Source organism: Triticum dicoccoides, chromosome 6B (genome assembly GCF_002162155.2).
Source record: "Triticum dicoccoides isolate Atlit2015 ecotype Zavitan chromosome 6B, WEW_v2.0, whole genome shotgun sequence".
Lineage (NCBI taxonomy): Eukaryota > Viridiplantae > Streptophyta > Magnoliopsida > Poales > Poaceae > Triticum > Triticum dicoccoides.
In genome coordinates this window covers 436,826,692-436,841,393 of record NC_041391.1, presented here as the reverse complement: position 1 = coordinate 436,841,393, position 14,702 = coordinate 436,826,692, and positions in this window count along the sequence as shown.

Sequence of the window (14,702 nt, the reverse complement as noted above, 5' to 3'; positions counted from 1 at the left end):
TTGTTATCCGTATCTTTCTTCTTTTGCATGTCACACAAATCAACAAAATTGTTTAGATGAGTAGCGGCATCTTCACTAGGAAGGCCGGCAAATTGATCTTTCATAACAAGATTCAACAAAGCGGTATTGATTTCACAAGACTCAACGTCATTAAGAGGAGCAATTGGAGTACTAAGGAAATCATTATATTGGTATTCGAGAAGTCACACAACTTGGTATTATCTTGTGCCATGGCAACAAGTAATCCAACACACAAGCAAACAGAAAAATGGCAAGTGAAAAGAGAGGAGGAGATTGGGAAAGAGAGGGCCAATAAAACGGCAAGGGTGAAGTGGGGGAGAGGAAAACGAGAGGCAAATGGCAAATAATGTAAATGCGAGGGAGATGGGTTTGTGATGGGTACTTGGTATGTCTTGACTTGAGCGAAGACCTCCCCGGCAACGGCGCCAGAAATCCTTCTTGCTACGTCTTGAGCTTGCGTTGGTTTTCCTCGAAGAGGAGAGGGTGATGCAGCAAAGTGTAGCGTAAGTATTTCCCTCAGTTTTGAGAACCAAGGTATCAATCCAGTAGGAGGCTCCTCAAAAGTCCCACGCACCTACACAAACAAACTGAGAACTCGCAACCAACGCAATAAAGGGGTTGTCAATCCCTTCACGACCACTTGCGAAAGTGAGATCTAATAAAGATAGTATGATAAGATAAATATATTTTTAGTATTTTTGATATAGATGCAAAAAGTACAGATGCAAATAAAAGTAGATTGAAAGCAAATATGATAAGATATAGACCCGGGGGCCATAGGTTTCACTAGAGGCTTCTCTCAAGATAGCATAAGTATTACGGTGGGTGAACAAATCACTGTCGAGCAATTGATAGAAAAGCGCATAGTTATGAGATTATCTAGGCATGATCATGTATATAGGCATCACGTCCATAACAAGTAGACCGACTCCTGCCTGCATCTACTACTATTACTCCACACATCGACCGCTATCCAGCATGCATCTAGAGTATTAAGTTCATAAGAACAGAGTAATGCATTAAGCAAGAAGACATGATGTAGAGGGATAAACACATGCAATATGATATAAACCCCATCTTGTTATCCCCGATGGCAACAATACAATACGTGTCTTGCAACCCTTTCTGTCACTGGGTAAGAACACCGCAAGATTGAACCCAAAGCTAAGCACTTCTCCCATGGCAATAAAGATCAATCTAGTAGGCCAAACCAAACTGATAATTCGAAGAGACTTGCAAAGATAACTCAATCATACATAAAAGAATTCAGAGAAGATTCAAATATTATTCATAGATAAACTTGATCATAAACCCACAATTCATCGGATCTTGACAAACACACCGCAAAAAGAGTTTACATCGAATAGATCTCCACAAGAGAGGGGGAGAACATTGTATTGAGATCCAAAAAGAGAGAAGAAGCCATCTAGCTAATAACTATGGACCCGTAGGTCTGTGGTAAACTACTCACAACTCATCAGAGGGGCAAGGATGATGATGTAGAGGCCCTCTGTGGTTGCTTCCCCCTCCGACAGAGTGCCGGCAAGGGCTCCAAGATGGGATCTTGCGGATACAGAAGGTTACGGCGGTGGAAATTGTGTTTCGTGGTGCTCCTGGATGTTTTCAGGGTACGTAGGTATATATAGGAGGAAGAAGTACGTCGGTGGCCGCCTGAGGGGCCCACGAGACAGGGGGGCGCGCCCTACAGGGGGGCACCCTCCTATCTCGTGGGGCCCTCGGAGGCTTCTTGACTTGCACTCCAAGCTCTCCAGATCAGATTTGTTCCAAAAATAACGCTCCCGAAGGTTTCATTCCGTTTGGACTCCATTTGATATTCCTTTTCTTCGAAATACTGAAATAGGCAAAAAACAACAACAATATGGGCTGGGCCTCCGGTTAGTAGGTTGGTCCCAAAAACGATATAAATGTGTAAAATAAAGCCCATAAACATCCAAAGAGGTAATATAATAGCATGGATCAATAAAAAATTATAGATACGTTGGAGACGTATCACTCACCCGCGGGAAGACCGGCCCCATACTCCGAACTTAGAATCAAATTGTGGGCCTGAGAAATTGGTTGATATCTCGGAGCCCGAACTATTAAGCTCGAAAGTTTCTCAAGCTCTGGATCCCAAATTGGGTCAGGGTTCGGACTTAAATCCACCCACCCACCCAGATATAAGCGATCTTACCGACATCAGACAGCAGTCCCAAGAAACGGTCCATCACTTTTGGGCTAGATTCCCCCTTGTCAAGGACAAGATCAAATACTGCCGCGATGAAGACGCAATCTCATTATTATGCAAAAATTGCACGAATGAGGGAATCCTCAATGCAATCAATCACCGTCACGTATCACACTTCGCTGACCTGGCAACCATAGTATAGAAGTACCGTGCAATGGAGAGCGTCTAGATAACTCAGGCAGCCTCTCGGGAGCCATCAGTTCCTACTAAACCCCTTGTCCGGATAAAAAGGGTGCACCCTCGTCGGTTGCCCAATACAGTAATAAAAAAATCAAAGCCCATTGCGGGGCGCAGAACCGTCCTAGAGGGATGGCTCGATAGGCCATGCAAGATACACACAACACCAGATACCATACCAACCCACAGCCTTAGAGCATGTTGGATACTCCGACAGGTGGCCAACAGCGGCGAGGATCTCCTCATCAAGAATACCGCAGAGCAACATCCCACAGAAAACAACAACCATACAGTGCTAGCAGTCTTCAAGACTTTCGCCTCAAACAATAGGCGCAAAAGAGCACTCCGCGGCCTCGCTGAAGTGTGCCAAGTTGCAGCAATAAACCCCTGAAACGACACGGCCATAAATTTTAATGCCGGTGACGAACCAAAATTCAGAACAGTCCGGGCACCTGCCGCACTGGTCCTCAGTCCAATTGTAGATGGTTTTCGGCTTACCAAAGTTCTCATGGACGGCGACAGCGGACTAAACCTCATTTATGAAGAAACTCTCAACAAAATGGAAATAGACAGGAGCCGCATTGAGCAAAGCAGCACGACATTACAAGGAATTATCCCTAGTCGGGAGGCATGGTGTATGGGAAAAATCACACTCTATGTGGTATTCGGCACGCTGGAGAACTATCGGTCCGAAGAGATAACCTTTCAGCGGCCCCTTTTAACAGTGGATATCACGCTCTTTTAGGGCGAGATGCATTTGCAAGCTTCCAAGCTATACCCCATTACGGGTACATGAAGCTCAAGATGCCCGGGCCCAATGGAATCATCACTCTCGCCAACAATCCGGACATAGCACTCCACGCCAAAAACAAGACCGCCGCCCTAGCCCTTGAGGCATTGTCTGAAGCCCTCACGGCCGAAGAATTAACCGCATTGCTCCATGGTGGATAGGGACGACATGATACTCGACAAGCGATCCAAATCCACCTCCTTTAAACCAGCAGACGAAATATTCAAATTCCAGTGAGGGAGTCCTGGATTGGGGGGTCCTTGGACAGCCGGACTATATGCTTATGTCGGACTGTTGGACTATGAAGATATAAGATTGAAGACTTCGTCCTGTGTCGGAGCAAGCTTGGCGATTCGGATATGTAGATTCCCTTCTCTGTAACTGACTCTGTGTAACCCTAGCCCCCTCCGGTGTCTATATAAACCGGAGGATTTAGTCCATAGGAAAACAACAATCATAATCATAGGACAGCTTCTAGGGTTTAGCCTCTACGATCTCGTGGTAGATCAGCTCTTGTAATACTCATATCATCAAGATCAATCAAGCAAGAAGTAGGGTATTACCTCCATAGAGAGGGTCCGAACCTGGGTAAACATCATGTCCCCCGTCTCCTATTACCATTAGCCTTAGACGCACAGTTCGGGACCCCCTACTCGAGATCCGCCGGTTTTGACACCGAGATTGGTGCTTTCATTGAGAGTTCCACTGTGACGTCGAAAAAAGTTTTGATGGCTTGCCTTGTTATCAAGGACAACATCGCCTCCGGGGGAGCCCTGGCCTTAGGCCAAACCCTTTGACTAGGCGGCTTAGTCATGACCGCCCGTTCGGCCGCCGTGCCGATGATGACTTCTCGGTTCATCGAAAACAGCCTCCACGTCAGCCCGGAATACGCCGAGCGGATGGATCCAATAGAACTTTCGTCCTTGAACGAGCTCTTGGATCGCATTGCCGCTTTGGGAGTCGCTACAGACTATGATCAGATTGGGCTTAAACCCGATCAAAGAGAGATTAACTCTCTGCCGATCACCCATCAAATAGCGGTGGTGGAGGAGCAATGCAACAACTCTTCCTCTATTTTGAGGATGAATTATGTCCGGATTCCCGAGCTCTCTGAGCCGGATACCCGCTCGCGGGAGGACATGACCCAAACTCTGAATTTAGAATTGGATAGCGAGCCAGAAAAATTGGGTAACATCCTGGAACCCGAACTACCAAGTTCGGAAGCTCCTCAGCCTCTGGGTCCTGGATCGGGTCAGGGTTCGGACTTAAATCCACCCACCCACCTAGATACAAGCGATCTTTCCCACATCAGACAACAATCCCAAGAGACAGTACATCACTTTTGGGCCAGATTCCTCCTTGTAATGAGCAAGGTTAAGGACTATCGCGAGGAAGAAGCGATCTCATTCTTTTGCAAAAATTGCACGGACAAGGGAATCCTTAACGCCATAAGTCGCCGTGACATATCACACTTTGCTGACTTGGCGGCCATAGTACAGAAGTACTATGCGATGGAAAGCGCCTAGAAAACCCAGGCAACATACTGGGATCCTCTGGCTCTCACTAAACCCCTCGTCCGAACCAAAAGGGTGCACTCTCGCAAGTCACCCAATCCAATCACAAAGAAACCAAAGCCCACTAAAGGGCGTGGAACCATATTGGAGGGATGGCTCAATAGGCCATGCAAAATTCACACTACACCGGATACAATACCAACACACAACCTTAGAGCATGTTGGGTACTCCGGCAGGTGGCCAAGAGCGGCGAGGATCTCCTCATTAACAATACCGCAGAGCATCATCCCACAGAAAACAACAATACAGTGTTAACAGTCTTCGAGACTTTCGCCTCGAATACAGGCGCAAGAGAGCACTCCGCGGCCTTGCCGAAGTCTGCCATGTTGCAACAATAAATCCCTAGAATGACACGGCTATAACCTTTAATGCCAGTGACGAACCTCAATTCCGAACAGTCCGAGCACCAACCGCTTTGGTCCTTAGTCCAATTGTGGACGACTTCCGGCTTACTAAAGTGCTCATGGACGGCGGCAGCGGATTAAACTCATCTACGAGGAAACTCTCAACAAAATGGAAATAGACAAGAGCCACATTGAGCAAGGCAACACGACCTTCCGAGGAATTATCCCTAGTCGGGAGGCACGATATGCGGGAAAAATCACACTCGATGTGGTATTCGGCACGCGGGAAAATTACAGGTCCGAAGAGATAACATTCCAAGTGGCCCCGTTCAGTAGTGGATACCATGCCCTTTTAGGGCGGGACGCATTCACGAGCTTCCAAGCTATACCCCATTATGGGTACATGAAGCTCAAGATGCCCGGGCCCAACGGAATCATCACTCTAGCCAGTGATCCGGACATAGCACTCCGCGCCGAAAATAAAACCGCCGCCCTGGCCCTTGAAGCATTATCCGAAGCCCTCGCGGCCGAAGAATTAATTGCATTACGCTCCAGAGTGGATAGGGACGACGTGATACTCGATAAGCGATCCAAGTCCACCTCTTTCAAACCAGTCGATGAAATAGTCAAATTCCAAGTCCACCCAACGGACTCTACAAAAACAGCATCCATTGGGGCACAGCTGAACCCCACAATCAATGTTGCACTACAGGCGTTCTTACGCGAGAATTGGGACATCTTTGCCTGGCATCCTTCAGATATGCGAGGGATCCCACGCAGGCTGGCCGAGCATAGTCTCAACATATTGAAGGGATACAAGCCGGTCAAGTAGACACTACGGTGCTTCTCAGAGCCTAAACAACAAGCTATGGGAGAGGAGCTAGCCAAGTTACTCGAGGTCGGATTCATCAGAGAAATAAAACATCCGGACTACCTTGCAAACCTGGTGATGGTACCAAAGAAGGATAAATCCTGGCGCCTATGTGTCGATTTCAAGGACCTCAATAAGGCTTGCCCCAAGGATCCCTTCCCCCTCCCCCGCATCGATCAAATCATCGATGCTACCGCAGGACACGACTCGTTCTGCTTCCTCGACGCATACTCCGGATACCATCAAATCAAGATGACGGAGTCCGATCAAGCCGCAACGGCATTTATCACCTCATACGGCCCTTTCTGTTTCAACACCATGCCTTTTAGGCTCAAAAATGCTGGTGCAACCTACCAATGCATGATTCAGACATGCCTGGAAAAACAAATCGGCAAAACAGTTGAGGCATACATGGATGACGTGGTCATCAAGACCAGACATGTCGAATTCTTTAATAGATGACCTGAGGCTCACGTTCGACAATCTCCGAACATACGACATCAAGCTCAATCCAAAAAAAGGTGTTTTCGGCGTTCCCGCCAGAAAGCTGCTGGGCTTTATTGTTTCCAACAGAGGAATTGAAGCAAACCCGGCTAAAATCCGAGCTTTGTCACAGTTGGCTACCCCAACAGACCTCAAACAAATCCAGAAATTAACTGGATGCATGGCTACCTTAAGCCGCTTTATCTCCCGACTGGGAGAAAAGGCACTACCTCTTTATCGCCTTCTTCGATGCACCGAACACTTCGAGTGGACGGATGTGGCAACGGCCAGACTGGAAGAAATAAAGGCACTCTTGGCCAGCAACCCAATCCTGGCCGCACCAAACATGGGCGAACCCATGTTGTTATATATAGCTGCAACTTACCAAGTTGTAAGTGTAGTGCTCGTCGTCGAACGAGAGAAGGACGAACATAAGTTCCCGCTGCAAAAGCCGGTATACTACGTATCCACTGTCCTCACACCGAGCAAGTCACGGTACCCACATTATCAAAAGATAGCATACACGGTCTTCATGGCATCCCGGAAACTATGACACTACTTTCAAGAGTGTTCAATCACGGTGGCCTCCGAAGTACCACTCAACGATATAATAAATAACTGCGATGCCACGGGCCGGATTGCTAAGTGAGCCATCGAGCTCCTCCCGTTCGACATTACATATAAACCACGACGAGCCATTAAATCGCAAGTACTAGCTGACTTCGTCGCCGAATGGACAAAAGCCGAACTCCCTAAAGAGTATGATGCATATTCCAATTGGATCATGCACTTCGACGGCACTAAAATGCTGGCTGGTCTAGGAGCAGGTGTTGTCTTGACCCCCACCGGTGATACAGTCCAATACATACTCCAAATACTATACACAGACTCCAATAATGCGGCCTAATACAAGGCTCTGTTGCATGGTCCTCGGATGGCTGTCTCCATGGGCATTCAACGCCTAGAAGTGCATGGGGATTCGAACCTTGCAATATCTCAAATAAATGGAGACTTCGACGCCAAGGATCCGAAAATGGCGGCTTATCGTAATGCCGTCCTCCAAATGTCAGCTCGATTTGAGGGGCTTGAATTTCATCATGTGGTTCGAGAAAACAATCAAGCGGCGGATATCCTTGCCTGCATTGGCGCCAAGCGCGATCCCGTCCCACCTAACATCTTCTTGGAAAGGCTGTTCAAGCCATCCATGGTGTGGCAAGGGGAGACCGGCAATACTAGTCCGGATCCGACCACAACCCCAGATTCCGAACACACTGACATAATCGGAGGTTCTGCCACCGAAATAACACCTTCGGCCCATCTAATCATGGCTGTCATCGCCCAATGGACCGAACCCTTCTTAGCCTACCTAAATAGGCAAGAACTCCCCAAGTATCAAAACGAGGCACATTGCATTGTGCGGTGCTCTCAAGCCTACAAGGTCCACGAGGGAGAGCTTTATAAGAAAAGCGCTACCAGAGTACTTCAAAGATGTATCTCCGAAGAGGAAGGGCGGCAGCTCTTGGCCGAAATTCATGCTGGACTCGGCTGCCACCACGCTGCAGCTCGGGCCCTTGTAAGCAAGGCCTTCCGTACAGGTTTCTACTGGCCGAAAGCCCAAGCAGACACACATGACCTCATCCAACATTGCATCGGTTGGCAGCTCTTCGCCAACCAAAGCCACATGCCGCCCACCGCTCTCCAAACAATCCCCATAACCTGGCCCTTTGCGGTCTGGGGGCTCGATATGGTTGGACCCCTTAAAGGAGGAAGCCATAAGAAAAAATACCTGTTGGTCATGGTGGATAAATTCACCAAATGGATAGAGGCCAAACCAGTTAAAATGGCCGAATCCGGACCGGTGATAGACTTCATATCAGGGGTCGTGCACCGCTATGGTGTCCCCCATAGCATCATCACCGATAATGGCACCAATTTCACAGCCGACAAGGTGAAAAACTGGTGCGGCAGTATGGGCATTAAGCTCGATTACGCCTCTGTCTATCACCCTCAAACAAACGGGCAAGTCGAATGAGCAAACGGTCTTATTATGAGCGGCATAAAACCCAGACTAGTGCAATCTCTGAAGGAATCAGACACGCACTGGGTCAAGGAGCTTGACTCCGTACTATGGGGGTTGCGGACCACGCCAAATCGCACTACCGGATACACATCCTTCTTCATGGTGTACGGCGCGGAGGCAGTATTGCCCTACGATATTATTCATGACTCACCTCGAGTGCGCATGTATGAAGAGAGAGAAGCTGAGCTTCATCGGAAGGACAGTTTAGATGCCCTGGAGGAGGAGCGCGATGTCCCAAAAGCCCATTCCACATTTTATCAGCAACATGCTCGCAGGTATCAAAGCAGAGAAGTACGGGCCAAAACATATAACATTGACGAACTCGTTCTACGCCTACCGAAGAAGAAAAAGGACAAACTCAAGCCCAAGTGGGAGGGTCCCTTCATAATTGACAAAGTTCTCACCGGAGGAGCATACCGCCTGCGTGATGCATCAGATAATCGACTCGAGCCGAACCCATGGAACGCGGCCAGACTCCAAAGATTCTACGCCTAGCGCCGAACTCTTTGTTCATCTCCTTCCCTCCGCCCCTTTTTTTTACTTTTTAGTTATATCCTCTCCTTTTCTTTTTATGGCTCTAAGGCTTTAATTGTGACTTGACTACACACTCTTGACGCTCTAATCCTCAAGTATGCACGCTCATTATACCTGGGGGCTTCTTATACAGAAGCTTAATATAATTACCTTCTGGGCATCACGCCCACTTCATATGTGTCCCTTTCCCATATGTACTTTTTCTTCACCATTATATGCATCGATATGACTTATGTTTTGGCCAAGCTGGGTTCCCTGGCTCCTGTGTTTATGCCCTACGTTCCTCTTAATTCGGCTAGGGAATAAGGGGAGCACCTCTGTGATTGTTACTGTCGGGTACTCCAAACGTGTACCTCAGACTGGGTGAAGCTGAAAGCTAGCGTTCTAAAGAGAATATTCGGTTGGTGAACAAAAGATGTTTTTTACTTATTACAATACCAACACCCAGATGTTGCATATACTGCGTTTTTGCTTGCAGTTCGGACATGCACATTAATGCATGCGTACCCAGGGAAAGGAACCCTTAACGGAACTATTCTCTCTGGAAGATGTTTCTTACTATCCATGTAATATAACATAGCTAGTTGGGTACTTGTCTGTTCAAGCACTTATGACCCCTACGCCTGGTTTCCACGCGTACCCCGGTTTATATAACTGAGCGGGTATTCGGAAACACTCTGAACGGTCGGGTCCGGAGGCCAAAGCGAAAAGGTCTGCCATGAAAAATGAATTACAATCCGGCTAGGGACAAATATGTCAATTGAAGTACATAGTTACTTAGACTCACATAATTCTTCTTCTATGCCATCCAATAGGCTGTCTAGCCTATAATCCTGCTGGGAATACTTTGCGGCTAATCCTACCTGGTCATATACCAGACTAACGGGAATCTCATTCCCATCTGACCCTACAGGTCCGACCCGGGCCATGTGATTCATATCGAGCTTGGTATACCGTGTTTTTACCATGGCCCAAGCTTCCCTCGTACCTTGTCGACAGGCAAATATCTTCCATAGTCAGAAACGCCGCCACGCTCCCTTGAGCAGCTGTACAAGCTCTCCCATGCTTCCTGGCAGGGAGGCGGATGGCCACAAGGCCTTCACGACACCCTGCATCACCTGCCGAACTTGTTCGTGCAGTTGCGAAAGCTCTTGCAGAAGATCGCCTGAGGATTCGGGCATCTCCTGTTCGGGACGACCAGTCAGCATACCTACAGACATAAACTCTGTTAGCCCGTTTCTTTGCCGAACTATGTAAAGGTTCGTTTGAGCACATACTAAAAATGCCGCGTTGAAGCCTTCTATTCTCCTTCATGGAGTCAGCTAGCTGGGCCCAAACATATTTCAATTCTACGCTCAGCTGGGTATTGGCATCCTAGAGATCATTTTTCTCCCGCCTGACTCGTGTAAGTATACGCTCGCCAGCGTCTAGTTGTCGTTGTGCTCTTTGTTCATCCTCTTGTAGGATCTCCGGATTCACTCCGGGATTATCTGCGGAATCTATTGTTAGATCTGCAACGTGCCAAACACCAAATGGTACACGTAATTACGTTTTTTCTTGATTGAGAGAAATATTACCAAATGAGGCCTTCTTGGATTCCTCCATTTCGGCAGCTGCAGCCCTTAGCTGGGCTTGACACTTCTCCAGCTCTTGAGACAAAAGGGTATTCTTCTCTGTAAGAACCTGTTCATACAAAGATCCTTAAATCAGTTGTACCAACTGGTTCAAGTCTCAGGGGCTACTGATATACATAATTATCAGATTTTGCTTACTCGTATATCTTTTAAATACTGGTTTGTGGCTCTAGCTAGCCCATCTTGAGCAGCTCGGATGTACGCGTCCCCTGAGTTGAAGGCATTAAAAGCCTCTTCAGAAAAACTAGGGTCGCGGAGCGCGGCCCACCAACGCCGGTGATTCATAGCGCTCCCCACCTCGGAATTCGTAGCGGATGTTCTATCCGAATATTCTATAGAAGGACCGTCCGGTGTCGTCCCCGCGTTAGCCTCTACCCTCGAGACCGGTGCCTGAATTTGGCTGGTAGAGCCGTGATGGGCAGGATCCCCGGATACAGTCCGACAGATGTTCTTTGTGCCAAGACACATCGGACATTGTTATATTTTAAGATGACAATCACGGAGCATGTTTTAAACCATACCTCTTCGATGGTGGCTCGGCCATGTCTCTGCTTGATTTCCTTTTTGGAAGCCTACCCGGCTTGAGCGCCCCTTGTTGGTGAGTCGCCGCGGGTTTGGCATGGCGCGCTGATGGCCTTCCCTTCATAGCAAAATATATGTGCGGTGGGTAAGGTGGAAAGAGTGAATCCTTTTTGGAAGATAAGTCTCCTGTTTACTTACACGTGATGCTGGGAGGAGGCCGGGATAGTCGGCAATGATGGCCACCAAGGTGCCGTCACAGCTCGCCTGGTAAAACACCTTGTCGCCAAGCTCCACAAATATGTCCGGATCTTCTTCGAGTCCGGGGTCAAGGGCCCGGTTGTGGTCCTGTGGCTGAGGAGGCGGGATGTGGATCTCCTTCATAGCTTTCCGCATTTCCTGTTATGGACTAGCGAGGTAAATATTTGTGATGAAGGAATGTGGGAATGAATAGAGTTGAGTAAGAGATAGCAGCTCACCCAGCTAGGGGGATTGTACATGGAAAATCCATCCCATGGCTTAATGCGGATGAATTCCTCTTCTTCTCCTTTGTACAAATCGGACAGTATTTTTGCCAGAGCGGTGGCGGAGTCCGGACCTTCACGACCGTAGCGGGTGGCATCGTCTTCCCCATTGAAGTGCCACATGGGACGTCCTCGATACTGGAGTGGCTGCAACCCCCGCATTATGCATATTGACATAACCTTGATCATTGTCAATCCGGATTGGGCGAGCGTTTTTATCCTGTCCATCAATTGAAGGACCTCTCTACTATCTTCCTCCTTGGGGCTTCGAGGGCGCCAGCTACGGCGTTTCTTCAACGGGGCATTGGTAAATTCAGGAAGACCCAATCGGATAGGGTCAGGAAGGGAGACATCCTCTATATAAAACCACTCGGAAGGCCAATCTTCGGATGTCTTCTTCGGAGTACCGAACAGGTATTCGGCCCCGGCGATGCGCCATATTTTGGCTCCGCCCACTTGAAATATTGATCCCTCTTGATTGCGAGGGACGAGGCAGAACAACCTCTTTCATAGCTCAAAATGAGCCTCGCGACCCAGAAATAAATCGCAAAGGGCGACATAACCTACGATGTGCAGGATGGAGGCAGGGGTGAAATAGTGCAGCTGGAGGCCATAGTACTCCAGGAGCCCGCGAAGAAACGGATGGATTGGAAATCCAATGCCCCTCAGCAAGTAAGGGACAAGCCACAGTCGCTCCCCCTGGATGGGTTGGGAAAACTCTCCGCTTGCTCCCCGCTGTCGAAGGTGGCTAATCCGGCTCGAACGGGGACAAGATATGCATGTGGAAGAAACCCCTGGGTCTGCAGCTTCACCAATTGTTCGTAGGATACGGTACACATCTCCCAATTACCTGGCTTGGCACTATAGGGGAGAGAGGAAGAGCCGCGGTGGCCGGCCATGATGGGATGGTTTTTTCGGGCGCGCTCTGGTGAATCCTCGCTTGGGGAAGATGGTGTGATTTGGATCTGAGGATCCCCGTCTCTTTAATAGACGATTTATTTACATGGTCAGGGTGACAAGTGTAAAAATGCTTCGGCTTCTCGCATTCGCTTGACACATGCAGGCTGACACTATTAAGGAACAGAAGCCGATGAGTGCAACATTAAATGGGAAGCCGGACACTGCTTGTTACAACAGGTACTCTGGAAAATTCGGAGAAGGAATCCGCCTTGCAATGCCGAAGACAATCTGCGCGCCGGACTCATCGTCATTGAAGCCTGGTTCAGGGGCTACTGAGGGAGTCCTAGATTAGGGGGTCCTCGGACAGCCGTACTATATGCTTATGCCGGACTGTTGGACTATGAAGATACAAGATTGAAGACTTCGTCCCGTGTCCGGGTGGGACTCTCCTTTGTGTGGAAGGCAAGCTTAGCGATTCAGATATGTAGATTCCCTTCTCTATGTAACCCTAGCCCCCTCCAGTGTCTATATAAACCGGAGGGTTTAGTCCATAGGACAACAACAATCATAAAAATAGGCTAGCCTCTACGGTTTAGCCTCTACGATCTCATGGTAGATCAACTATTGTAATACTCATATCATCAAGATCAATCAAGCAGGAAGTAGGGTATTACCTCCATAGAGAGGGCCCGAACCTGGGTAAACATCGTGTCCCCTGTCTCCTGTTACCATTAGCCTTAGACGCACAGTTCGGGACCCCCTACCCGAGATCTGCCAGTTTTGACACCGACATCCAGGTCCACCCAACAGACTCCACGAAGACAGCATCTATCAGGGCACAGTTGGACCCCACAGTCGACACCACACTGCGAACGTTCTTACGCAAAAACTGGGACATATTTTCCTGGCACCCTTCTGATATGCCAGGAATCCCATGCAGACTGACCGAACATAGCCTAAACATATTGAAGGGATACAAGCCGGTCAAGCAAACATTACGGCGCTTTTCCAAACCCAAACAACAAGCCATGGGAGAAGAGCTAGCCAAGTTACTCGAAGCCGGACTCATTAGAGAAATAAAACACCCGGACTGGTTTGCAAACCTGGTGATGGTACCAAAGAAGGACAAATCCTGGCACCTATGTGTCGATTTCAAGGACCTCAACAAGGCTTGCCCTAAGGATCCCTTTCCCCTCCCTCGCATCGATCAGATCATCGACGCTACCGCAGGACACGACTCACTGTGTTTCCTCGACTCATACTCCAGATACCATCAAATCAAGATGAAGGTGTCCGACCAGGCTGCAACGGCCTTCATAACCCCATACGGGCCTTTCTGCTTCAACACCATGCCTTTCAGGCTCAAAAACGCCGGTGCCACCTATCAACGCATGATTCAAACATGCCTGGAGAAACAAATCGGCAAGACAGTTGAAGCATATTTGGATGATGTAGTCATCAAAACTAGGCACGTCAAATCCTTAATAGACGATCTGCATCTCACATTCGACAACCTACAAACATATAACATCAGGCTCAATCTAGAAAAGTGTGTTTTTGGCGTTCCCACTGGAAAACTTCTGGGGTTCATCATTTCCAATAGAGGAATTGAGGCAAACCCTGCTAAAATACGAGCTTTGTCACAGTTGGCTACCCCAACAGACCTTAAATAGGTCCAAAAATTATCCGGATGTGTGGCAGCATTAAGTCGCTTTATCTCCAGACTAGGAGAAAAGGCATTGCCACTGGATCGCCTTCTCCGGCGCACCGAACACTTCGAGTGGACGGACGCGACAACAACCGGATTGGAAGAAATAAAGGCTCTTCTAGCAAGCAACCCAATCCTGGCCGCACCAAATGTCGGCGAACCCATGTTATTATACATATTGGCCACACACCAAGTCGTGAGCGCGGGTACTTGTCGTCGAATGAGAGGCGGACACACACAAATTTTCGCTCCAGAAGCCGGTATACTACGGATCCACCGTCCTCACACCATGCA